Source organism: Aedes aegypti, chromosome 3 (assembly GCF_002204515.2).
Source record: "Aedes aegypti strain LVP_AGWG chromosome 3, AaegL5.0 Primary Assembly, whole genome shotgun sequence".
NCBI lineage: Eukaryota > Metazoa > Arthropoda > Insecta > Diptera > Culicidae > Aedes > Aedes aegypti.
The window spans coordinates 240,190,699-240,216,804 of NC_035109.1; the positions used below are offsets into that span (position 1 = coordinate 240,190,699).

The 26,106-nt window shown below is 39.5% G+C and overlaps 1 protein-coding gene across 1 annotated transcript in view; it reads left to right on the forward strand.

Annotated features, from left to right (window-relative positions):
• Positions 1 to 7,952: 7,952 nt before the first annotated feature.
• Positions 7,953 to 26,106, forward strand: part of LOC5568380 (frizzled-2) — a 120,993-nt gene continuing 102,839 nt past the window's right edge. The window contains exon 1 of the mRNA XM_001657980.3: positions 7,953 to 9,321. The gene's annotated coding sequence lies outside the window, so the exon portion shown is untranslated. The remainder of the gene's footprint in view (positions 9,322 to 26,106) is intronic.

A 26,106-nucleotide genomic window follows, 5' to 3' on the forward strand; every position in this document is an offset into this window, starting at 1 on the left:
CTGACAGCATCGTTTTGCATGAAAGTTTAGACAGGGAAAGCAAGTGTCACATAAAAGTGTGTGTTTACATGCACACAAATCGACGGTTATTTTTCTGCAGGAAGACTGAGGATAAATCAAATCTATTGAATTTAGAGGGCAAATGAAGGTTGAAAAACAACTAAATAATAGATTCAATCAGGTTCCATAAGGACCCACGGGTGGGAAATGATATAAATAGAGACCCTGATGCCATGTATAAATCAGTATCAAACTACCATCGAAAGTGAAATATACTTTTCAATCAAGTTATCAATCTAGCCCAAACCAAGTCGTTATTCGTTGACCGTCGAAAAAGTGTCGTGAAGTCGTGAAAGCTGCCCCATACCAGTGAATCGAGCCCAAATTCCAGGGAACGTGACTCTCAAAGAAGTGATCCGCAAGTTAACCCTTTCCTGCCCAGTGACCTAAAATTCTTCCTTTCGGAAAAAAGGTCGTTGCGAAAACATCTGGTTCAGACATATCGTGCCCCAGTCATCAATATCGTGATCGCCACCATTAATTTCAATTTATAGTATTGTTAATTCATTTTCTTGGTCTTACGTCCTCCTCAATTTTCATTACGAAAATATCCTAGACCGACCGGGAATCAAACCCAAACAGCATGGCTTTGACCCCTATTGACAATTGTCAACTATTCATAACAAATCACATATTGTATGATGCCACGAGAAGAATGAAGTTATAATAGCAAGTATGTGGTATACACATTAAGGGGTCGTACACAAATTATGTCACGCTCTAAGGAGGGGAGGGGGTCAGGCATAGCGTGACAATCTATACCAAAATTTTAGATGACTCATACAAAAAACGTTACCAGGGGGGGGGTTGGTTCGAAAAAATCTAAATTAAGCGTGACATAATTTGTGTACCATCCCTTAGGAAATATTACACAATTGTTGGCCGATTGAACTGTGAGATTCAAGTGGGCCTCGTGGCCGTGTGGTTAGTGTCACCAGGCATTTAAGCGCATCGTGTCATGGGGTGTGGGTTCGATTCCCGCTGCAGCCATTGAAACTTTTCGTCAGGAATGTTTCTCTGCTGTGCCACTGAAGCATGCTTGTCCGTTGTCTAGTGTTAAGTTACAGTCTGTGCAGCTAAATGGCTGAAGAAGGTGTCCGTGTCTTTTTTTTTTTTTAACACGGACACACATTTTGACGGCGCTCATGTTGGAATCCTCCTCGCCCGATAAGGTTTCCGGTGGCGATGACGATGAGTGCTTCTACAGCCGATTTTCTTCAGTCATCTCGTACAAATTTTGCGATGACGTACTAATTCCTGCAGGGCCAATTCCGGAAACGCGAGTTAATTTACAAATCTTGAGCGATTTCACAATCCGGACGCTGGATTTGCAGCAGCTTGATGATCAACAGTTTTGGGCCTCTGGCAGCGAGGAGCTGAACAGGTTCGGAGGAGGTCTTATGGGTCGTGCACAAATAACGTCAGGCTTCAAGAGGAGAGGAGGGGCCAATCCAAGCGTGATAAGCCTTACAAATTTTTCGAACTATTCATACAAAAAACGTGACGAAGGGGGGGAGGGGGTCAAAAAAGTCGAAATTTAGCGTGACATAATTTGTGCACAAACCCTTACCAGCTAGAAATCGAAAATTAAATGAAGCCAAATTCGACGAAGGAGGTATGCTTTATACCCTTAGAATAGCAGATGATGCTCCTCCTTTTCATATTCTTCGCTTTCTGATCTGGGAAACATGCTATATGAAACTGATGTCTTAGCAAGGGATGTACTAGATGAGCATTATGCTGTTACTGCATCTTGACGGCACTGCAGCAGCGTCCTCGGAAACATCCTCATTTTAAATAATTCATAACAAATCAGATATTGTATGTTGCTACTAGAAAAAATAAGTGATTGTAGCTAGTATGTGGCATACACATTTGGAAAAAATACACAATTAACTCCTTAGTACGAATTTGTTGGCCTTGAAAAGGACCAATTGAATTGTTGAATTCGAGTAACACGGACACATTTTGACGGCGCTCTGGTTGAAATCCTCCTCGCCCGATGAGGTTTGCGGTGGCGATGACGATGGGCGCTTCAACAAGCGGCTTTGGCTGTTTTTCTTCAGCCATCTCTTACAAATCTTGCGTTTGCGCACCGATTCCTGCAGGGCCAATGATGGAAGCGCGAGTCAATTTAGAAATCTTGAGCGATTTATTGATTCGGGCGCTGGATTTGCATGATCAAGAGCTCTGTTTCACAGAATGAGCCCCCTTCATGGCAATGACAGCGGAGCACTGGCTGGTAGCGACGGATTTCTGACCGAAAACGATGACGCTGGTTACGTGAGAGCGGCTTCAGTCGCGGTGAATCCGATATGCGTGTTGTTCCATTCGCGTCCCATTGAAAACTGAGCCGATAATGCGAAAGGCACTCGAGACTTGCTCGCCGACCGTGTTCACAGTATGACATCAAAAAGAAGAATTAGCGAAAAAGTATTGTATTTTTTTTTTTGCATTAAATTCATGTTTATTTTGCTTTAAGTTTTACAAAAAAATTATTCTTACATTTTAAGAGCTTGACCAGAGAGGTTTTTCAGCTTTGTTTGCTTTGATTGTTTTGTACTGGTACAGGGTACAGGTTTTACCCTAGGTGTATTTGGTTTGGCCGTATGGGCTCTGGTGATTTTTAAAAGAAAAAAAAAAATATATCCTAACTACTATTGTGGGGCCCAGATGGCCGTAGCGGTAAACGCGCAGCTATTCAGCATGACTATGCTGAGGGTCGTGGCTTCGAATCCCGCTGGTCGAGGATCTTTTCGTAAAGGAAATTTTCTAGATTCCCAGGGCAAAGAGTATCTTTGTACCTGCCACGCGATATACACATGCAAAAATGGTCAATCGGCAAAGAAAGCTCTCAGATTAGTGTTCTTATGAGCACTTCCACAGGCTCATAAGAACACTAATCTGAGAAGCAGGCTTTGTCCCAGTTGGGACGTAACGCCAGAAAGAAGAAGAACTACTATTTGCAACACTATTTGATAACCTAGGGGGGAACGAGGTTCCGGATGGCCTGCTGGCCAGATTGGTGGCAACGAGCCCTGAATCTATCGATCGAGTCACCAAAGCACTCCTCTAGTGTTTTTATCTCGACCAGACGGTGGACCTCGGTTGTCCTCATTCTCGGAGGACTGTTGAGGATCATCCGGAGGAACTTATTCTGGGTCCTCTGGAGCCTCCGATGGTGGGTTTTTGCCAGTGAATCAATTGTCACCCAACACGCAACAACAAAGACATTGTCATCTCCTGTTCTTGTTGCAACAATTTCATTCCGCAACATCAGTTTATCACCTCTTGAACAGAATATAACAATGATCGATTATCACCTGCACAGCGATTTTCTGGGCTCCGCATTGCAATTTTCGAGAACTTTCTCCGTGTTCGTAAACATTGACACATTATCTAACATTATAGATGAAACAAATTTGGTTTTGTGTTCAAAATAACTGATTAATCGCTAGTTGAGAAAGTTGCAACAATGTTGCGCCCTGTGATTGTCATGACAATATTGCTTCTGATTGTATCCTTATCCGCAAAAGTTAAGACAAACGGTTGTGAGCGAGCCTGCTTTGTTGTTTGTTTTTTGTCTGTTTTGATGACAATTTGATTCGCTGGTTTTTGCACAACTCGCCCAGATTGGTACGCCATATTCAATGACCGAAAGAATGACCTGTTTGTAAACAGCAAGCTTGTTTTTCAAAGACAGAGTTGACTGCTGGTTGATTAGTGGAATAGAGCTTTTAGCAAGATGTTGCTTTTGGTGACCGTTTTGTCAACCTGCTGTCTGAAAAGAAGCTTGCTATCTAATGTTAAACCAAGGTAGTCGGCTACATTAGACCATTCCACCGTTGATCCACCAAGGGTGATTTTACAATCCTCAGCCAGAACAAGTCTGGGGGATTTGGAATAGGGGAAGAAGATGACCTGGGACTTCGCTGCGTTAATACAGATCTTCCAGATGTTGAAATAATCTGACAAGACATTCAGGCCTCTCTGGAGTCGAGATGTTAACGCACTCGTATATCTGCCGCTGTAGACGACTGAGGTGTTGTCAGCGAACAGCGATAGAGAGCCGCCTCCAGGGAGCTGAGGCATGTCCGAGATGAACAGGTTGTATAGTAGGGGACCTAAAATACTACCCTGTGGAACACCTGCGGGATGTTGAGTGGGTCTGAGCTGACTCCATTGAAGAAAACCCTGAACGTCCTGTCAAACAGATAATTTTTGATGATTTTCACCAAATAGGTGGGAAGATTGTATCGGTGCAGCTTGTACACCAGGCCGTCATGCCAGACGTTGTCGAAGGCTTTTTCAACATCGAGCAACATCATGGCGGAGGATTTGGCGAGGGACTTGTTCCGTCTGAGGATGTTGGTTACTACCAAACTGTTCCTCGAGTAGGATGTTGGATGACTTTTGCTGATTTCCACGACGAGGGGAAGTAGCTAAGTTGGAGGCACTGATTGAAAATCAGTGCTAGATGTTGATAGAACTGGAGACTCAATTGATTGAACTCCAAGTTCAGGATGTTGTCGAAACCTGGGGCCTTCATGTTCTAGATGATTTGATATATGCCAGCAATACGTCAGCTGTGATCTCCAACTCCTCCGAGCAGTCTTCTAAGATCATCCTTCTGCTCCAAGATTCAAATAAGCATGCTTTGAATTCAGCTCAATGAGCAGGATCGTTTTGAATCCTGAATTTTTCAATCTCAGCGTGCGGGATTTGTGCCAGGATTCAATCTCAGGATTGAATCATTGAAGCGCACTGGAGATTGATTAAATATAAGAATACAGCACCCTCCCCGAATGAAATAGTACAAAATGTTCCTCGTGTCCAATATGAATATTCGACGTTTCTATGGGGATGGGGAAGCACCGAGCCTATGGAACGAGAAGCGCAGTACTAAGGAAAGCAATAAAATTATATCGGTCATCTGAAACGTCCAAGAGTTGTATCAAACCACCCTACTAGTTGGCTCTACTGAAGGTCATTACCAGCCTTGGTTAAGTGTATTAAGTCAAATATTTGACCGTCACAGCACTATGGTTGGTAAATTAAGTCGTGGTCTTGCGGATGTCAATTCTATAATTCAGATACCATTCTATTCATATTCTCTGATTAAAAGCAAGCGGTCCCATCTAAATGGGAATTCATTTCAGTACATATGTTTAAGTCAGAAGGCTGTCAGAAATTGACGATAGACTCATCCCAAACGTCCTGTCTGACAGGAATTTTCAGTTAACATCGCCAGAAATATCAATGCTGACTCGATTCACTTTACCATCAAACAATTGATCAAGGATTGAATCCTGGGATTCAATCCTCCCATACACGTGGCATGAATCATTGCATGCCTGGATTTGAACCAAAAATGCGCGCGAAACAAATCTTGCTCTGGTGATTTTAAATCTCAGCAGCTCTTGGAAAGGGATTTTTTGAAGACTGCCTCCGAGAAGTCGTTGGGAGATCGGTGTAGGTTAGCTGCATGTTCGGAAACAGCTAGGAATGTCTAGCCCTAGGATGTGTGAGTTGGCGACCCATCTCAGCAGCCTTCTCCGCAGGGGTTATCAAGCGGTCCTTAGAGTCGGTGTTGTCTAATGGGATCAACGGTGGAATCAGTCTGGGTTGGGTTTTTAAAATTTTGGTCATCTTCCACAATGGCCTATCACAATCTGGGAGAGAGCGGATCATTTTGGAAAAGTCTTCGTTCCTAAGGTCTACCATTCTGGCCTTGACAATTTTGGATATGCGATTAATTCCGCTTTTTAACGCAGGCAGACCAGTGCGTAGGTACTGCCTGCGTTTGGTGCTCCGTAAACGAAAGAGATCTTTGGTAACCCAATCAATAGAAAGGGTGTTGCTCACCTGACCAGATGCTGGTACATGCTGCTCTCGGGCCACGGAGATGGCCTCTTCGACGCTCTGCAGCTGCCGGTCGATATCTTCAGCGGACGCCAGAGGAGCCTCGTAGCGGATATTGGCGTCGACGCACCGCTGGAATCGGCTCTAGTCGACAAGGTGGTAGTTGCGCCGGGTGACTCGATGCCGGTTGATCAGGGAATCAACTTCTGCCACCACCGGGTAGTGGTCCGAGCTGAGGTCCTGATGAACGACCGGTTGGGAGATGTTGCCGTCCATGTTGGTCAGGAAGACATCGATGGTTGAGTGGGCCCCGGACCGGCTCAGGCGGGTGGGTGAATCCGGGCTCCGGGGTCGGTGTAGTGGCCTTCCTATTGTAGGATGAGGCCGTTCCTGTTTCGCCGGGGGATTCTCCAGGTCTCGTGCCTTGCGTTCAGGTCGCCAGCCAGGATGAACTGCCCCTGCCGACGTGTCAGTGTGGTGAGGTCTTGCTTTAGGGTCACCGATGTTCCGTCGTTGATTGTAGCTTGCTTCGGGCAGTACGCCGTGATTATCTAGATTGGGCCGATGGATGTGTCCACCAGAACACCAACGGCCTCGATGACTTGCAGCTGGAAACTCGGCAGCAGGGTGCAGTTTATGTTGCTCCGCAGAGCAATCGCAACGCCTCCTCCTTCAGGGCCGCACAAGCTGGAAGTCTGGGATGAAGACGTTAACTTCCGGCTTGAGAAGCGTCTCCGTGATCACGGCTATGTCGATGCCTTCCTGGTCCAGGAAGGCGGACAGCTCTCGGGTTTTGCTCCTTAGGAAGCAAGCGTTCCAATTTTCGATCCTTGTGATGGCCTCACGGGCGAGCGAAGAAGCAGGAATCGGTCTGTTTTATGGTGCGGAACGCAAAAGAAGCGTGGAAAACTGCTTGAAAGTGATTGGTTGCGTAAGAAAGGGGTCGACATTTTCCCAATTTTAAATAGTTTATTGTCCATTATCAATAGTTTTCTCCATTCGAGAAAATTGTTGAATAAATTTTCGACCGATTGGTGGGGAAATATTATAAATCTATCGATAAATGGCTGAGTTATAAGCGTTCAAAATCTAACATAATTTCGTGACGGTTGCAAAGTTTTAGATTTTCGATTGACACCCATATATTCACCATTATATCAGCTGTCAAACAATATCACCATACTATCCAGTGTGAAAGGGCTTCATGATACAGTTATATCGCGTTGCTTGTATCATAATAATACAACTCCGTAGTCTGAACTTAAATTAATCTTGATATATGTCAAAAAAAAACATAACGCCTTCAATTATTCAAATAATAACGCATCGTCCTCCTTCCAGCGTTACTGCAACTGGTTCTGCTCCCATTCTATGAGCACTTGCTCAGTCACTGAGAGCATTCTTTGCCAATTGGACATTATATTGTTGGTTTTGTAAAGCATGCGTTATTTTAAGCATCATCGTCAGGAAAAGAATTTACCACGCTCAGTATTCTTTCGAATACTGAACGTTAATTAAAAGTTTATTACAATCGCAATTCAAGTAGGTGAAGGAACCGCAAACATTGAGAACCACTGCTTGTTAGTTTATTTTCCATGGCACCATCGTCGTCGTCGGAATCGTCCAGCCAGCTCCCTTGTCCTCTATGTTCCGTTCAGCAAATTATAAAAAAATCCTACGATTTGCTTTCTGGTTAGTTTAATTTATGCTCCGTTTCATGGCTCGTTCTCGTGCTCTCTTCATATTCACACAGCAACTGTAGTGGTATCACCTCAGTGATAATCGTGAGAGCGGAGAGCATAAGACCGTGGACCGGTCTAGTGTGTGAAGGCGGGTGGCGTGCAAGCAATCGGCGCATTAAAATGTATGATGTTATTGCAGCGATTGTATGGAAAATAACAATGGTGGATGGGTGGTAAGAGCATAAATGAGAGAATCTGAGCCGGGAGGCGGGAGAGCGCGAGAGAACGGTTCTTGTTCAGCCGTAGTCGTGATGTATGGAGTATCGAGCGGTACAAGGCGATCAGCGTACGAGTAGCAGTTCGCTGTTTACTAGCGCGGAGTTTAGTTGAGTTTCGAACGTTCAGCAATACAGACGGTCCTTGTTTATCGGTCGTCCACCACTCCGCTCTCGGTTCAGCGACACTCGGATTGATATGGCGGATTAAGAGGGAGACTAGAAATTGTTATCGATAACAGCGCTGTAGTGTTACGGAAAGTATAGAACAAACGGGTGCAGATTTCTATGGAAGTGAACTACAAAATGGTGCGGTAAAAGTGCGCACAGCGTACAATGACAGTGTGAGGTGTTACAGGGAAAATCGAAGCGTAAATCTCAGCCTCAAGGGTAAAAGAGAAGAAAACAGCTCGGAAAATCATAGCACTAGAAGTGCTCTTGTTTGTGGCATTGTTATGTGATTGATTTGGATGTGAAGCGACATTCACCCTTCACTCTGGAAGTGTTGACGAGACGTTCGAATAACTCGAACAGGAAAACAGTGTCGTAATGTCAACTGCAGTTTGACGAAAAGGTTTATGGGTTTGATCCGACGGCAGACGAGCGCCAGAACAAAAGTGAACGGTATTTGTCATATCGTAGGTGAAGTGCGTGCGTATTGACAGCCGTACTACGCAAGCCCCTGAAGTGCGTAGTGTTTTCGTCGACTAAGAAGAAATACGTGCGCGTTGTTGTTGGACGAAGAAGCAACGAATACGGGAGGAGAAACAAAATTACAACCTTGTCCCGAATATTTGGGGGGTTTGCTCGTCTCGCTTGTGTCTTGGGGTTTCGCGGTGTTGTGCACTGAAAATATCGCGCTTCTGTTCGGGTTGTGTGAAATCTACAGCCACCAGCGATTCGCGCTAATGTGCTAAACACATGTGATACAGATCAGAACCGAACGCAGCAATAACAACAGAAGGATTACGCTGTCCCAACCAATAACACTGGCAGCAGCGGTGACAATCAAGCCGGCAGTCGAGATTGCAAGCAGTAGATGTGATTTCGGGGGGTGAGTTTATACGACCTGATATCGAGAACAGGCCCTGGTGGCGACGTCAACGACAACAACTGTTCAGTGTGCTATGTGTGACAGCCTTCGTCTAGTGATAGCGAAAATCGTGAACCCCTCTGCTACTGCTGCTGCTCTGTGAGCTGCATTAAAAACAACAGTTGTGTGGCGTGTGTAATACAATCATCGTCGTACTCAGATATACGTTCGGAACGTGTGCGCTTCAGCAGTACTAGCCGCGCGTATTGAGCATAACAAAACGGGGTGACAAGTTGTGTGGAGTGTTTTTGATACGTAGAAGAAATTGTACAACGAGCTGGAGGATACGAAGAGAACAGTAGCAGCGAGTATTATCATCGCTAGGGACCTGGACATCGCACTATTGGAGGTAATCGTCGGATTGAGGTTTATGGCGAATGGATTAAATCGATTTATTATTATGGGGGGCGGGTGGTATCGGAATGACGAAGAGGCCGACGGCGAGAAAAAGACCATAAAATGTGGCTGCCGTGTACATCAGGTTCAGTGGTTCAACGGCTACTGGAATTTGGCGATCGTTGTCGACCGTAATGATGAGTGCCGATATCGGCTTAAGTAGGGTTTAGACTTTTATGACCTCGGAGCGCGCCTATTGGGTGTGTGTGAGGTACTATGGATTTATTTGGGGAATATGAACATTGAATGCTTGATTTGACTTTTGATCAATCGCTCTGTATTCGTTATCGATTCCAAGATTCCATTGCGGAAGTGATAAGATTATGGTGCCACTACATGTCGCTACGTGGTGTGGAATATGTAGCAATTGTGGAAGGAAAATTACACCCTTTTGCGATAATCGTACGGTCACACAATGGTGTGGCTAATGAGCTGCAGAGGTTGAAAATAATTCGGCGATAAGGTTTTCATTCATTTGTTTCCTTCAATTCACCTGTTATATGAAAAGTATTTCGAAAAAAATATCCATCCGGGACCGTGAAATAGCGACAGTACAAATTGCAACTAACAATTTGTCAGGTTGCTTAGCATCAAAGAACAATTCAAAGATACTCGGTTTTTATTTCCTGAGATCTCTTTATATGTGTTTGTCGATTTTTCCGTAGTTTACGACAAAAGGATTATAAGAGTTACACTCATTGACATCGCACGCTATGTCTGAACCAATAGATTATAGAAATCGAATGTACATCGGATTTTTTCCCGCTAAAGATTAGTATTTCATCCATATTTTCATAATCGGAAGGTTTTAAAATATTCTATCGGTGAAATTTTTACCGCACATTTTGTATGGGCAGATTTGGGTAAAAAAAACGAGATTTCTATAGATTTTAGTATAAAAAATAGCTTAGAAGAGGAAAAAATCAAAATTTCACCGATAGAACATTTCAAAATCTTCTTATTATGAAAAAGTAGACTAAAAACCAATCTCTTGCGAGAAAAAATCTGATGTACATTCGATTTTTATAATCTCCTGGTTTAGACATAGCGTACATCATTCTACCGTTGGACCACAATGTTTAATCAACGCTATCCAACAAGTTAGCTAAGTACCATGACTTGTCGGAGGAGTTGAAGCAAATGTGGCCTAGAGGACATCCATATAAATTCGGTAGTCTTCTCAGCGACCGGAATTGTCTCGAAATCTCTCCTAAGGTCCCTAGACGAGCTAGTATTGAATCAGGACCTATACAGCATCCGAATAACGATGATTCTTGGAATCTGCAGTAAAGTGAAACGGTTCCTGAACCACAACAACTGAGAAGCTCATTACGATTTTAAAACCGATTAATGAGATCTACAGAGCTTAATCCCTTTTGACATACAGATCGCCCGGGGTAGGTGGAAGTTTCCAGATTTTTATGCTGAGAAGTGCAAAAGTCAATAATAATAATAATAATAATTAATGTTATAAATGTAGATAAATAAAATGCCCACCTGATATTTGTATCATCTTACTTACTCAAATCAGGGTAACATCAGCGTATGTTAGATATCAAATTTATGGGTGCATAAACGGTTAAGCCCTAGATTTCGAATGAAATACCTGGAAATGGCTTTTCAGTCTTGACCGATAACGACAAAAAATTTCTGCACTAACTCAAGCCATTTTGCAGCTTTTATATGAAAAATGAGGAGAAAGTCTTCAGGGCTAAATCAATTTGAATGTTGTTTTTTCTCAGCGCACCAGATTGAACTAGAATTTTAACTTCAAAACATAAGTATTTTTTTTCCTACACACGTTGAAATTAAATGAACAATTCGACCAAAGGGATTATTATATAACATACGAACGCAAACAATATTAGCTTCCAATTTTTCTCGATATTTTCTACTTGATTTTATGAATGGTTCAGTATTATACAAATAAAAATTTCAAATACTCTCCTTTCAAATTCCAATAAACGTGAGAAATATTATAAACATATGTTCGTATGTAGAAAACGATTTCAAATTTTGTGACGTTTTGTTTGACAACCCTATCTAGAGGTGTGCGTAATTAATGAAGAATTAATTCATACGTTGAATTCTGTAGTACACGATTCAGTGCAACTTTGTTTGACCTATGAAGTCATTTCGCAACAAGGTTTGTTCAATCATAATAGAAATTCAGATTTGTCTATCTATTATTGGATATAGTCATATAAAAGAAATGGTTCTGGATATCCTAATAATATTAATCTATTTATAAAACCTCATCATTGGGGGCCTTCCTTAGCCGAATGGTTAGAGTCCGCGGCTACAAAGCAAAGCCATGCTGAAGGTGTCTGGATTCGATTCCCGGTCGGTCCAGGATCTTTTCGTAATGGAAATTTCCTTGACTTCCCTGGGCATAGAGTATAATCGCACCTGCCACAAATACGAATGCGAAAATGGCAACTTAGGCAAAGAGAACTCTCAGTTAATAACTGTGGAAGTGCTCATGAGAACACTAAGCTGAGAAGCCGGCTCTGTCCCTGTGAGGACGTTAATGCCAAAAAGAAGAAGAACTCATCGCATTACTAAGAAATTGTATGCCAAATCACAGCGAAAGACAATTAGATGAAAAATCCGAGAATTTTAAAACTGTATTGAAGGAGAATTTAAACAATCTTATAGTTGTAAGAAACATAAAATGTAGTAACAGGAAAAAAACAGAACCTTTTCATCGAGTTTTGGTGGTTCAACGGGCATTTATAATGTAAATTTACAGGTCCTTGAAAATTCTTTAGAAATTACTGGAGAATATTTACTTGGAATTAATAATTATTCTCTTGAGTTGGACAAATTCCCTAGTAGTGGGAAGAAATCCGTAATACTGATACCAAAAGTATCCGGTACAACGAAATCTAAGGAGTATAGGCCGATTAACATGTTACCTATTTACGAGAAAGTTATAGAGATCATTGTTAAGGACCAATTGCGAGCATAAAATTATAATAAATGAACAGTCAGGATTTAGCCAAAGCCAAATGTGAGTCTGCGTTAAACTTATTGTCGTACAAATGGAAGCGAATGATCGAAAGAAAGAAAACGATTACTGTTTTGTTCTTGGACCTTAAATGTGCTTGAAACAATATCATGGCCGTTATCATTTCCGGCCGTGATATTTTTTGAGTAAATATGGTATGGGAGGAAATGTTTGATTCTTATTTAGCTCTTCGTATTGAAAATTTTTGTCGACTTCTGAGGGCATAGTAAATGCAAAAATGGCAAATGCAAAAATGGTCAATTGGCAAAGAAAGCTCCCAATTAATAACTGTGGAAGTGCTCATAAGAACACTACGATTAGAAGCAGGATCTCTGTCGCAGTTGTGAAGTAACGCCTGAAAGAAGAAGAAGACAGTTTAAAATCCCACTTCTTTGCATAGAAGTTGTGAATTAAGAGACTCACCCTTTTGTTCTTGATAGCAACTAATATAAAATGATAATGATAATGTTAATAATAAGCCACGGAACCTCTGGCCCACAAATCCAGCAATGGTTACGAAACAGGCTTCTTATAGATATGCAACTGACACAGCACGAAAAAGTAAATGATCGCTATCGGAAATCCCATGGAATTCAGATCACAGCGGCGGCCGCTGTTAAGATCTGCGTCAGGCCGACAGACAGTCAGCCAGTCAGTGCACCCGATTTGGTGTCTCGTCTCGTCGATCCACTCTTCTGCCTTCTTCACTGCACCTTGCAGGCCGAGTCATCAAACCGTGAAAAGCCTCACTAACGAGCCGAGCGGTTCTCATTGTTATGAATAATTAATTATGTAAATTAGCTTCATATCGGTGCGATGGAAGGATGTAAAACGGCGCAAACATTCAAAACACATGTTATCCGCGATTTCTCTTCGTCTATCGTCATCGTTGTTCGGCGAATCGAAGGAAAGTGGCAAACTCCGATTGCAATAGGCTGATTTTCCCATCATAGCTGTCAAAACAACGGCCGGATTAGAGCAGATAATCTCGTTGCTTATGCCCTGGCATCTCCCACCGTTGCGCTGTTGTCGATGGACGAAGACGTCAAGAGTCACCTAGTTACGGTGCTCCCCTGATCGTTGTTATCAGAAAAAAATCTCCATCATCTCTGTGGTAACACAAAACATCTGATTTCCATATATAATTCTTGTGATTGTCTTACAAATATATTTTTTTTCTCACATTCAAAGAGCGATTCTTTGAATACATGATTGTCCCATAGAATTCCATAACTAATATCTATGATTCTTCATAAGAGTATCTTGTGAAATATGTATCACGAACGATGGAAGTTACTAGTTTTTGTAGTAAGTCTCATTAAATGTTTCTTATGCCTTTATTTCATTAGAAATTCGTATGTAATTTATTCATGTCTTTCAATAGCAGTTGACTCATATGTTCACAAGTGTTACTAATGATTATCATTCAAATGTTTATGCATCTTTATCGTAAATGTTATGTAGTTCAAATCCATCTTCGTAATTGTTACACTAATCCAAAAATTAAGTACGAATTTCCTGAGAATGCGCTTGTGACTTGATTTCTTGACTGATAAAAAAAATTACGATCTGGGGAGCACCGTGCTAGTTAGTAGGTATCTTGTAGCTATCTAACGAAGCCAAATGATTTGACGCAAGGTTGCACCCGTGAATCGTGAGCCGTGAAAACGACTCCCCGAATGGCATCCGAATAGCGATTCCAACTGCGGGTCGAAGTCGGAAACTGGGGGAGGGAACCGTCGTTGTTGGGTTGGGATGAAGAATAACACATTGTTTTCGTATTTAATTTTTTTCGCACAACCCACAACGCAACCCTTTCTGGGGTGATCGCGCGCCATCCCGAGAGTTAATCGATGGCCGTGGGTGGAGGCGGGGGCCAGGGGAAGCCGCTAGCAAACGACGACGTGAATCAAGAGTGTATAAATAGACGCGTAACGCTCTTCTTTTGAAAGCAGCTCGTAAATCTTGCTCTTGGGTGAGAGAAAATTTTCTTTTCTTCCCGACCCTGCTCGTCACCATCGTCGTCATAGGCGCACCGTGGTACAGATACATAAAAAAAAATGATGGCAAAAATATCGCATTCGTAATATTCCACTAGTTTTAATTATGAAAAGATTAAAAAAATGGCGAAAACCAAATTAACATACATTTTTTTCTTCTTCTTGGCATTAACGTTCTCACTGGGACAGACCCCGCTTCTCAGCTTAGTGTTCAAAGAGCACTTCCACAGTTATAACCTGAGAGCTTTCTTTGCCAAAGTTGCCATTTTCGCATTCGTATCTCGTATGGCAGGTACGATGCTACTCTATGCCCAGGGAAGTCAAGGAAATTTTCATTACGAAAAGATCCTAGACCAACCGGGTATCGAACCCAGACACCTTCAGCATGGCTTTGCTTTGTAGCCGCGGACTCTAACCTCTCGGCTAAGGACTCCCCAAACATCCATCAGGCCCCCAAAATGTCATCAGTTGAACAACAAATTCAAATATTTATCAAGAGTTGCGAACACATTGAACAATTTCAAAATAAAATTATTTATCTACATTTTTTAATTCTTAATAAGTTCAAAAAAAACTTGTTATTGCAATAGCATGCTATAAAACTCAACTATTTCATCTTCACCTCTACTCCTGCAAATTTAGTATTCCGTATAAGTTTTTCTGGTCGGAAACTTATTAACAAAAGCAAAAAACTTTTGTTTTTAAGTTTCGTATGTGTTTGCAACACTCTGAAATTGTAAATGTTTGAAAATTCAGTTTTTTCAGCTTCATAGAAAACTGGACCTCTGTGCTGCGCTGGGACTATTAGTAGGGAGGTCTTTGTTGATTTAACGGCCCGCTCGAGAGGGACGGCAAAGATTTCAGATGACCGCGATGTGGAGAGTATTTTTTCATAATTTACTGATTCGGGGTGAGATGTGTTTATAAAATAAACATCGAGCCATTGGGGCGTTCATTGAAGAATTTGCAAACAAACGGGGTGTTGGCTACATGGCTGAATAAAGCTATTTGCCGGGTGGGTGGCCTTGGATGGGGAAATATAACGTAGTTGTCGTGTGATCATAGTAGTTGGAACCAATCTGACATCATGCATGATCGTAGCTTTCGCTTGTGTTATTGGTCCATTTGATGAAATTTCAACAAAAAAAAATACTTGGATAGATTCATAGAATTCTATGTTAGATATATGCCTATATGCCTATTGAATCTACGAGAGTAAGTATCTAAAACATCTTTCTGAGCCTAGTGCTAATACCTACTACACAAGAACTATGCTTAAGGGGTCTGTTTTCGATTTCCGATACGGTCTAAGTTCTTCCTTTTACTTCATTTGAAATAAAGTATGATCGTGCCTATCACACGAAGACAAAAATAGCAAATTTAGCGAAGAAAGCCTGTAAACAATAACATTGAACGTACTCCAAAAGCTGAAAGTATTGATGTACAGTAGGCGATTCAAATTTTAAAAATGTTTAAAAATCCAATCTCCCATATACTCCTTACTAGAGATGGGCAAAATGGTTCAATTTTGAGAGCGAATCGTATATGACTCACTCACAAAAGTGAATCGACTCTTTTGATCGATTCAGTGACTCGTTTAAACAATCATAACCAAATCATGTATTTCATATAAGAAATGCGATATGTAACAATTTTTGAACGAGATCATTTTTTTATAAATCTACATCAACTATTTACTCCTAGACATGTACTTAACTATAAAAATCCCAACTAAAAAAAATCCAGGGTAAATTTAAAAGACTCATTTTTTTTTAAATGGGGTGCTAGTGAATCGTAACTCTTTTGAAAAGAACCGTGATTCGTTCACTCAATTTTGAGAGTCGACTCTTTTGAATGATTCGCGAGTGAGTTGCCCATCTCTACTCCTTACCATACTTACCGTAAAATAAGTGTTCTGTGAAATTTTCAGCTTTCTAGGTGATGATTTAAAGGTGGCCCAAAGACAGTGTAGGTTTATATGATAATTACTATGGAGAAATTTTGAGAAATGTTCCAATCACGCTAGTACTGTAATGTAAGTAGAAACTTATCAACCCGTATTGAAAACTCATTCTTCAAACCTTAATGAAGGATGTTGCTGAAGAAACAAATTCCTTTTGAGCTAATTTAGTTTGGGATTTTTGTACATGTTTGCAGGGCTTTAATCCCATATTAAGCTATTATTTAGCAAACAAACTCATGAATATCTATATCTGCTATCCGTCGGATTGAAATTCTCTCTTCAGCAAATTTATTTATTATGGTTTGAAGAATGATTTTTTAATATGGAATAATAATTTTGTACTTACATGACAGTACTAAAGTGTTTGGGACATATCTCAAAGTTTCTCCATAGTGCTTTCCATATAAACCTACATTGTCTTTGGGCCACCTTTAAATCACCACCTAGAAAGCTGAAAATTCCTCAGAACACTATTTTTATGGTAAGGATAGTAAGAAACATATGGGAATTCGGATTTTCAAACATTTATAAATTTTGAACCGCCATAATGTACAGGAAGGATTGTTTGACAATTGCCAAATTAAGTTCACAAGAAAACATTTCTCTAGAATTATGCATTCCCTAAAACAGCCATTACCCAGAATCTTTTTTTATCAACATTTGGTGTAAAATCGTATTTTGTGAACAGATCAGATATCGATAACACATTGTTGACACATAGAGCAAAATATGTTTATAAAAAATAGAATAGGGGAAAAGCACTTATATTCGACCCACAAGAATTCTGTGCCAATTTTCGGATTTCCATACAAAGTAGGCCAAAATCGTATGGATGGGTCGAAATTTAGTACTGGGTCGAAAATTGGTGCTTTTCCCCTAAAAGAATTGCCAAATATTTTTGACTAATTCGGCCAAAAAATATTTTAGCAGCTATAGCAATATTTCTGATTTCTGAAGATCGTATTCTGCAAGACATTTATTTAGGTTTTCTTCCATTTTTTTTATTACTCATTGTAATTTGTTTGAAATTTCTTCAGGAGATAATCAGATAATCTTCCGAAGAAACTTCTGATAATCAATTAAAACTCTTTCAGTTTTAAAGACTATGATTTCTACACCGAATCATAAATACCTTCAAAACAAAAACGAATCTGTTTGATTGTAATGCTTGTAGGCTGAAAATCATAGAAAAAACTTTTGAAAAATTACTACAGAAATCACTTAAAATTTTGAAAGATTTCCTTAAACAATTAACTCGACAAATTTGTGAAGATATTTCCAGAAAAATTTTTGCAGAAAATATGTAGAGGCACTTCTCGACGATGTTTTGTAGGTGTTTTTATTTTTAATTCTTTTACCATTATTTCCGGTGGAATATCGGGAAGAAATTATACTCAAATTCTCAAGATAATTTATGAGGATTGCAAAAGAGCAATGTCAAGTAGTATCTGTAGTCAAGATAATCTCGGAGAAATCTTTCGGAAGAATTTCATTCTAAAACCCGGCTATTTTCCCAACAAGAAATTCTCAAGCAAAATTGTGAATGACCCTTAGAAATTATTAGACAAAGTCTTGAATATTTTCCAAATTATTGCACCGTTGTGGAAACCAAGAATAAGATGCATAAGCAACTACTGATGAAATTCCTGAAAAGTCAAATATTATTTCAAGTAGAAATCTTTAAATGAATTCTTCGAGGTATTCTGGAACAACCTTAGAAAAATCTCAATAGAAGCGGTTCAAAGATGTTTTAAATTTTCTAGAAACCGTGGCAAGTTTACTATAGATTCTTGCAGAAAGAATTGATGAAAAAAATTCTAGCTAAAAGATTTTTTTCAAAAATTTGGATGTCGCTGATCTCCTAAAAACCCCTTCTTAGATTCTCGGACAAGTCTTACAAGAAAGCTCTGGATAAATCCCAAGATTTTTGTTTGAAATAATGCGGAAGTGAGTAGGACATGTAGGCAAGCATGGGAAACATTCTTTCGATTATTGCGTTATTCTCGCTCACTTCCACACGTAGTCGAGAGCGGGGTTGCCGTTTCTCCAGTCAAGCTGAGTGTTTCAATTTCCAATGCGCTTTCTACTTTTTCGCAGAGTGACAAGTTAGACAAAAACGGCTACAGAATGATTCGGTCCGCATTCGGTAGACTCCGTGTGCCGAAGGCATCCGATTGCTGTAGCGAACGATTCTTTGCATAAGTGTAGAACTAGCCCTCGTGCGTTAAAATACACTCTAATAAAGATTTAAAAAAAAAAAAAAAAAAGATTCTTTGCATACCGATTCCGCACGAGTAGCATTTGTGTTTGAGAGCTGATGAGCGCTCACTGACTGGGTATACACCCGACGAAATTTTTCAGTGAGCGCGAAATCCGTACATTCCGGCGAACGCGTTCTTTTGTTCCTCCCATTTAAGAGAGGATTGGTGCACTCTGCACTCCGTGTATCTTTTGATTTTCAGTTTATCTAAATCGTTTGCGATTCGTCGGGATTGTGCTCACCCTAGTAGCGTCCGGCAGTCACTGAACACTCGATGGCAGCAGATAATTTGCAGATATTTTATCGGTAGCGTTCGGGAAAGTAAAATAATTTTCACCTGGGTAGATCAGTCAAAAGGTAGGACAATCTACCCAAGATTCAACAAAAAAAAAAGAACAATATGTGCAGAAAGCTTGGAAAATAAATTAAATCAACTTAGTACTTTTAAAAATATTAAGAGCAGATTAGGCCGATTTTTTGAAATATTATATTTAGGAATTGTTGAAGAAACTCCGCGAAACATTTGATGGAGCTTCTGTGCGATGAAACATTTTTAAAGCAGTTTCCCCTGAAATCTTTTGCGATTAGCCGGGTCACTTTGGTGCAAAGAAAAAAAAACTGCACAAATTAATATATTTTTTGCTGTTTACCATTTGTCTTCTTGATTTAGATGATGCTACATTGTTTAGGGTCCAAAGAAACCTTCAGAGTCTAACGGGTTTAACAGGCTCTTCAAGAATTCCAACTCAGATTTCCCGAGGAAAAGCATCAGGAATTTTCATAAAGCTCTTATTTAGAATACTTTCATTCTCCTACAGGGATCTCTCCAGATATTCTTGTAGAAGTCCTCTACCAATTATCCCAGAAATTTTGCGGATGTTTTGAATAATATATCTAGAATTTGCTCCAAGAAATCCTTGAGAACTCCAAAGCTATAACCTCTAGTAATTGCCTCAGGTATTACTTTGATTTTTCAATTATCCTTTTTTTTCGAAAATTTCTTCCGAGGAAACCCACAAACATTTATTCCGTAGTGTTCGGAAAAAAAAACTTAAGGTTTTTTTTTGATTCAGAAACCATGCAAGAATTTCTCCGCCTGTTCATTCGGATTGCTTTATGAATTCACATAGGTATCCTCCCAGAAATCCATTTTTTTCAGGAAGTTGGTAGAATACAACTTTTGCTGTTCTCTGGCGATATTTTACTTTAAGAGCAGATCCTATGTTTCTTGATGGACTATCTCGAAAAGGATTCTTCGAAATTACTGAGCTATGTGGCACTAGTTAGCAGTGATGCATTTTAAACAGAACGCGAGTCAAAAATGAACTGAACGCGATCTAATTTTGCACGTGAACGCAGTAAACATTGAACTCTTGTGCAAGTTTCTGACGCTGCTCACGAACGGCTCGTTCACTTTAAAATGCACACTAAACCACAAAACTTAAAAAGTACTACTTTGAACTGCACTGAGTGGTATTCCGTACAATGTATGGAACCTTTCATGTTCCTTGACATCTCTAGTAAATATTTCTGCTGTTAAATTTGTTTTAATCTGCCATGAACACAATTTTCCTTTCGCGTTCATTTTTCTGCTCTTTTGCGTTCAAATGTTTGAACTGCTCAATGTTCAAGCCTACTTGATTTTTCGTTCAAAAATTTGAACTGGAACGCGAACTGAACGCGTTCAAATGCAACACTGATAGTTAGACTTTTCACTATTTTTAAGTCCTTATTCCTAGTGCATTTAGATACATAGTAATGATTTATTTGATTTACATTCAGGCCTTGCAGAATTCGTTCTTAATTGATTTTGAAACACGATCAAAACAAGCAAAGAAAAACATTGCATCAGTGCGCATCGTACCTTCGTGCTGTGCGTACACGAATTCTCTCTGCTCTTGGAAGTTTTCTTAAAAACTACCTAAAGCAATAAAACAGTACTTTTCAGTGCTACAAAAACAGTACTTTTCAGTGCTAAAATTAAAAACGGTACTTTTCAGTGCTACTAAAACAGTACTTTTCAGTACTACTTTTTCTACTATTGATCCCTTTACGATCCTTGTTTGGACCCGTGCCTTCGATTTTTCGTTGGACCCGTTGGCGAAAGCTAGCGGTGGTAATCCTTCTTGGACACCGTCTAGGGAAAAAACCTCTCGAAGGTCACGTCTTTCTCGTTTATTAACTAAACATGGTATCAACAACTAACAAAAGGAAGGGTGAATCTCTGAATTCACTACTTCCTTCCAAAAAAGTGGGTTTTAAAACTGTCACTACACGTGGCAAGAATGGAAGAAAGGACGCTTCTCCGGAATGCGAACTTTCTTCCAAGGGTGAAATGAATAATTGTATCGAAATAAGCAATCAGTTCGATGCTCTAGACAAATTTTCCGAACACCAAATCGAAGCAGCCTCTAGCCCAGGCTCTTTGATTCAAGTGAGGAAGCAAAGAGTGCCGCCTATCGTGGTCAGTTGTTCCGAATTTGGGGGATTTAGGCAGGAGATCTTGAACTCCATTAGGGGAATCAAGGTTTCCTTCCAAATCGCAAAGAAAGGAGACTGTCGCGTTTTGCCGGAAACTATTAAAGATCGTGAACTTCTTCTCAGACATCTTGAAGAGAAGAAGCACAAATTTTTTACTTATGACGACAAAACTGAACGTTTGTTCAAAGTTGTCTTGAAAGGTCTCTCAAGTGACTATAAATCACCTGAAGAGATCAAAAATGGAATAAATGATATACTTGGATTTTCCCCAGTCCAAGTAATCATTATGAAAAAGAGAACCCAATCTGGCATTGTTCGGAAAGGGCTTTCTCAAGAATTTTATTTAGTTCACTTTAACAAAAAAGAACTAAATAATATTAAAGCTTTAGAAAAAGCAAAACTTTTGTTTGATGTCCGTGTGACATGGGAACATTTCCAGAAACCTGGAGGAAATTACCAGAACCCCACTCAGTGCCGTCGGTGCCAAAAGTGGGGTCATGGTACAAAAAATTGTCGCATGGATGCTAAATGCATGATTTGCGGAGGTTCTTCTCACGCTAAGGACGTCTGTCCAATGAAGGAAGATACCACCAAATTCATATGCTGTAATTGCGGGGCTAACCATAAGTCCAATTTTTGGAATTGTCCTTCACGCAAAAGGGTCATTGAGGCTCGTGCCAGGCAGATGAAAGATAATATCCGTTACGATAACGGTCGTTTCCGGAATTTGCCTGGTAGAGTATCGAACAATGCTCATTTTTCAGTTAACGATCGCTTGATCATGAATCATACCCATCAGGAAGATCATAATCATGCTCATTCACAAACTAATTTTAATCCGTCGGGTAGCCGTTCGAATCTTTCAATTTCGAATGTATCTACCCACGGTAAATCCTTTGCCGATATCGTAGCAGGAAATTCGAACTTCTCCCCTGTTCGATCCATGGGTACCCATTCTACTTGTTTCAAATCAAATGGAAAAAACCCTACCGCCACAGGTAACTCCGCTTCTTCGTCTACCGGAAATTCCAATGGGAAATCACATGACATGTCTGCCTCTGATTTTAATTTTCTAACTGAACAATTGAATCTAATGATTGATGCAATGTTCAAAGCCACCACTATGACTGAAGCAGTCCAAGTAGGTGTAAAATATACAAATCAAATTGTTATTGGATTACGTTTTTCTAATGGATCCAAATAATAATTTAAATATTTTAAATTGGAATGCTCGTTCTCTGAATGGTAAAGAGGACGAGCTGTTCAATTTTCTTACGGTTAATAACGCGCATATAGCAGTTATTACCGAAACGTATTTAAAACCTGGATCTAAACTCAAAAGAGATCCTAACTTTTTTGTTTATCGTAATGATCGACTTGATGGGGCATGTGGGGGAGTTGCAATCATCATTCATAGGCGTATAAAACATCAACTGTTTTCATCATTTGAAACTAAAGTTTTTGAAACTTTAGGTGTTTCTGTTGAAACACAGTTTGGTAAATATACTTTCATAGCTGCCTATTTGCCTTTTCAATGCTCTGGGCAGCAAGTTAATTTGCTCCAAACTGACTTGCGTAAATTGACTCGCAATAAGTCAAAATTTTTTGTCATTGGTGACTTTAATGCCAAACATCGGTCATGGAATAATTCTCAAAGTAATTCCAACGGCAGAATTTTATTTGATGAGTGCTCTTCAGGATATTTCTCAATTCAATACCCTGATAGCCCCACATGTTTTTCCTCTTCTAGAAATCCATCTACGATTGATTTGGTCTTAACCGACTCTAGTCATCTTTGTAGCCAAATGATTACTCATGCTGATTTTGATTCTGATCATGTCCCTGTTACATTTCAAATATCCCAAGAAGTGATTCTCACTTTCAATTATTTACGAGCCGACTGGAATATATATAAAACGTATGTTGACTCTAATCTTGATGTTAACATTTCTTTAGAAACTAAACTTGATATTGGCAATGCTCTTGAAACTTTAATAAATTCCATTGTTGAAGCCCGGAGCATTGCAATTCCAAAATGTGAAGTAAAATTTGAATCCGTGATTATAGACGATGATCTTAAACTCTTGATCCGTCTTAAAAACGTGAGGAGAAGGCAATTTCAACGCACTCGCGATCCTGCTATGAAAATTATATGGCAAGATTTGCAGAAAGAAATCAAGAAACGTTTTGCTCAATTAAGAAACAAAAATTTTGAAAATAAGATTTCTCAATTGGACCCTGGCTCTAAGCCCTTTTGGAAATTATCTAAAATCTTGAAAAAACCTCAGAAGCCAATACCGGCATTGAAAGAGGAAAACAAATTATTACTAACTAATTGCGAAAAAGCTCAAAAACTTGCTATGCAGTTTGAAAGTGCGCACAATTTTAATTTAGGACTTACTAGTCCAATTGAAAATGAAGTTACTCAGGAGTTCGAAAATATTCTCAATCAAGAGAACGTTTTCGAAAATGCCTGGGAGACTGATTTGGAAGAAGTGAGAACTATTATTAGAAAATTCAAAAACATGAAAGCTCCTGGCGATGATGGAATTTTCTACATCCTCATCAAGAAACTTCCAGAAAGTAGCTTATCATTTTTAGTTGATATATTTAACAAATGTTTTCAATTAGCATATTTTCCTGACAAATGGAAAAATGCTAAGGTTGTTCCAATTTTAAAACCAGACAAAAATCCTGCAGAAGCTTCTAGCTATCGTCCAATCAGTTTGCTTTCCTCCATCAGTAAACTTTTTGAAAAGGTTATTTTGAACAGAATGATGGCCCACATCAACGAAAATTCAATTTTTGCCAATGAACAGTTCGGATTCCGCCATGGACATTCGACCACTCATCAACTTTTACGTGTAACAAATTTGATCCGTTCCAACAAATCTGAAGGCTATTCTACTGGTCTTGCTCTTCTAGACATAGAAAAAGCATTCGACAGTGTTTGGCATGAAGGTTTGATTGTAAAATTAAAAAACTTTAATTTTCCAACATACATTGTTAGAATAATTCAAAGTTATCTGTCAAATCGTACACTTCAGGTTAATTATCAGAACTCCAGATCTGAAAGACTTCCTGTAAGAGTTGGTGTTCCCCAAGGCAGCATTTTGGGACCAATATTATACAATATTTTCACATCTGACTTACCTGAGTTACCTCAGGGATGTCAAAAATCTTTGTTTGCGGATGACACAGGCCTCTCCGCCAAAGGACGAAGCCTGCGTGTCATCTGTAGTCGATTGCAAAAAAGTTTGGATATTTTTTCTTCATACTTGCAAAAATGGAAGATTTCTCCTAATGCTTCCAAAACTCAACTAATAATATTCCCACATAAACCAAAAGCTCTTTATTTGAAACCTTCAAGTAGACATGTTGTCTCGATGAGAGGGGTTCCAATAAATTGGTCAGATGAAGTTAAGTATCTAGGGCTCATGCTAGATAAGAATTTAACTTTCAAAAGTCACATTGAGGGCATTCAAGCCAAATGTAATAAATATGTAAAATGTCTCTATCCCCTTATTAATAGAAAAACAAAACTTTGTCTTAAGAACAAGCTTTTGATATTCAAACAAATTTTCAGGCCAGCCATGTTGTATGCTGTACCAATATGGACTAGCTGCTGTAATACCAGGAAGAAAGCTCTGCAGAGAATTCAAAATAAAATTTTGAAAATGATTCTGAGGCTTCCTCCCTGGTATAGTACCAATGAGTTACATAGAATATCCAATGTTGAAACATTGGAACAAATGTCAAATACAATCATTAATAATTTCAGGCAAAAATCGTTACAATCTTCTATTGTCACGATTAATGAGTTATATGTATAGGTTAAGTTAGGTTAAGTATATTAAACTTTTTTTTTTCTCTTATAAGCAGGTGAAATCAACTCACCTGTAAAAAAAAACTGAACTGCTACGGCAAATGAAATGTAATATGTTGTTAACAAAATGTTAATTAAATCTTAAATTTGTTTTACCAAATTAGGATGATAGTGTTGTCTAATAACACAGAACACCTAGATATAAGAAATGAATGTAATGTTTGAAATGATACTAATAAAAAAATTAAAAAAAAAAAAAAAAAACATTGCATCTGTATCGGTCCATGATCGGCACTGTTTTTCAAGTTGTAACATGCTTGATAAATAGCAGCAGCGAAAGAGAGGCGATGATAGAACCTATTTCTCTCTCCTATTTACCATTGGGGGTAAACATCTGATAGCAATAGTGTCCTCCAGGATATGAGCTTGTTGACATGGGTTTTATCATGAACAGCTCCTCCCTCCGATATAGTCAGAGCTGTAGCAGTAGAAGATAAACAGGCTCTCATGATGTGTTGAGGATCATGATTGTTACAGAAATCATTAAGTGGGAGATATTTTAAATTTTCTCAGAATTCAACCCCTGTTTATATTTTTGTATTGCTCCCGAGAACTTTTAAAGATGGCGAACCATTTCTAGGAATTCTCAGAGGGCGAATTATTAGTTAGGAATTACTGATCTGGATGAATAATTTATAAAGAAGTGGATCCCACAAGGTCAAGTGCAGTAAATTGAAGAAGCGAAGTCTGACATGTTTAAGAGCATTATGTACTAATCACTATTCAAATGATGAAGGAAATTCTAGACGGATATGTACGAAGTGTGGAAAAACCTTTGCAAACCAAAGCTTTTCTCGTCCTTAGACGACTCTTTATCATAACAGGCACCATGTCAGTAGAATGAATAACAAGAATAAACAGCAATGCATCTTTGATGATCGGGAGATGATTCGAAACTGCAAAGGTCCTAACGCCTTCTTAACATTTTGTTCTAGATTTCGACAAACAACAACTCCAGTCATTTTAGAAGAAGAAGTTCTCAAAACTCTTCACGCTCTTCACGTCACCTTTTTCCACTCAGCTTAGCATGTTCATCAATCTGCTCTCTAACTACAGCAGCGATTTGTGCACTCATTTTGCTATCCAACAAGCTCAGGGCATACGCAAAAGCAAATGTTTTCTCCATTACGTTGTTGGT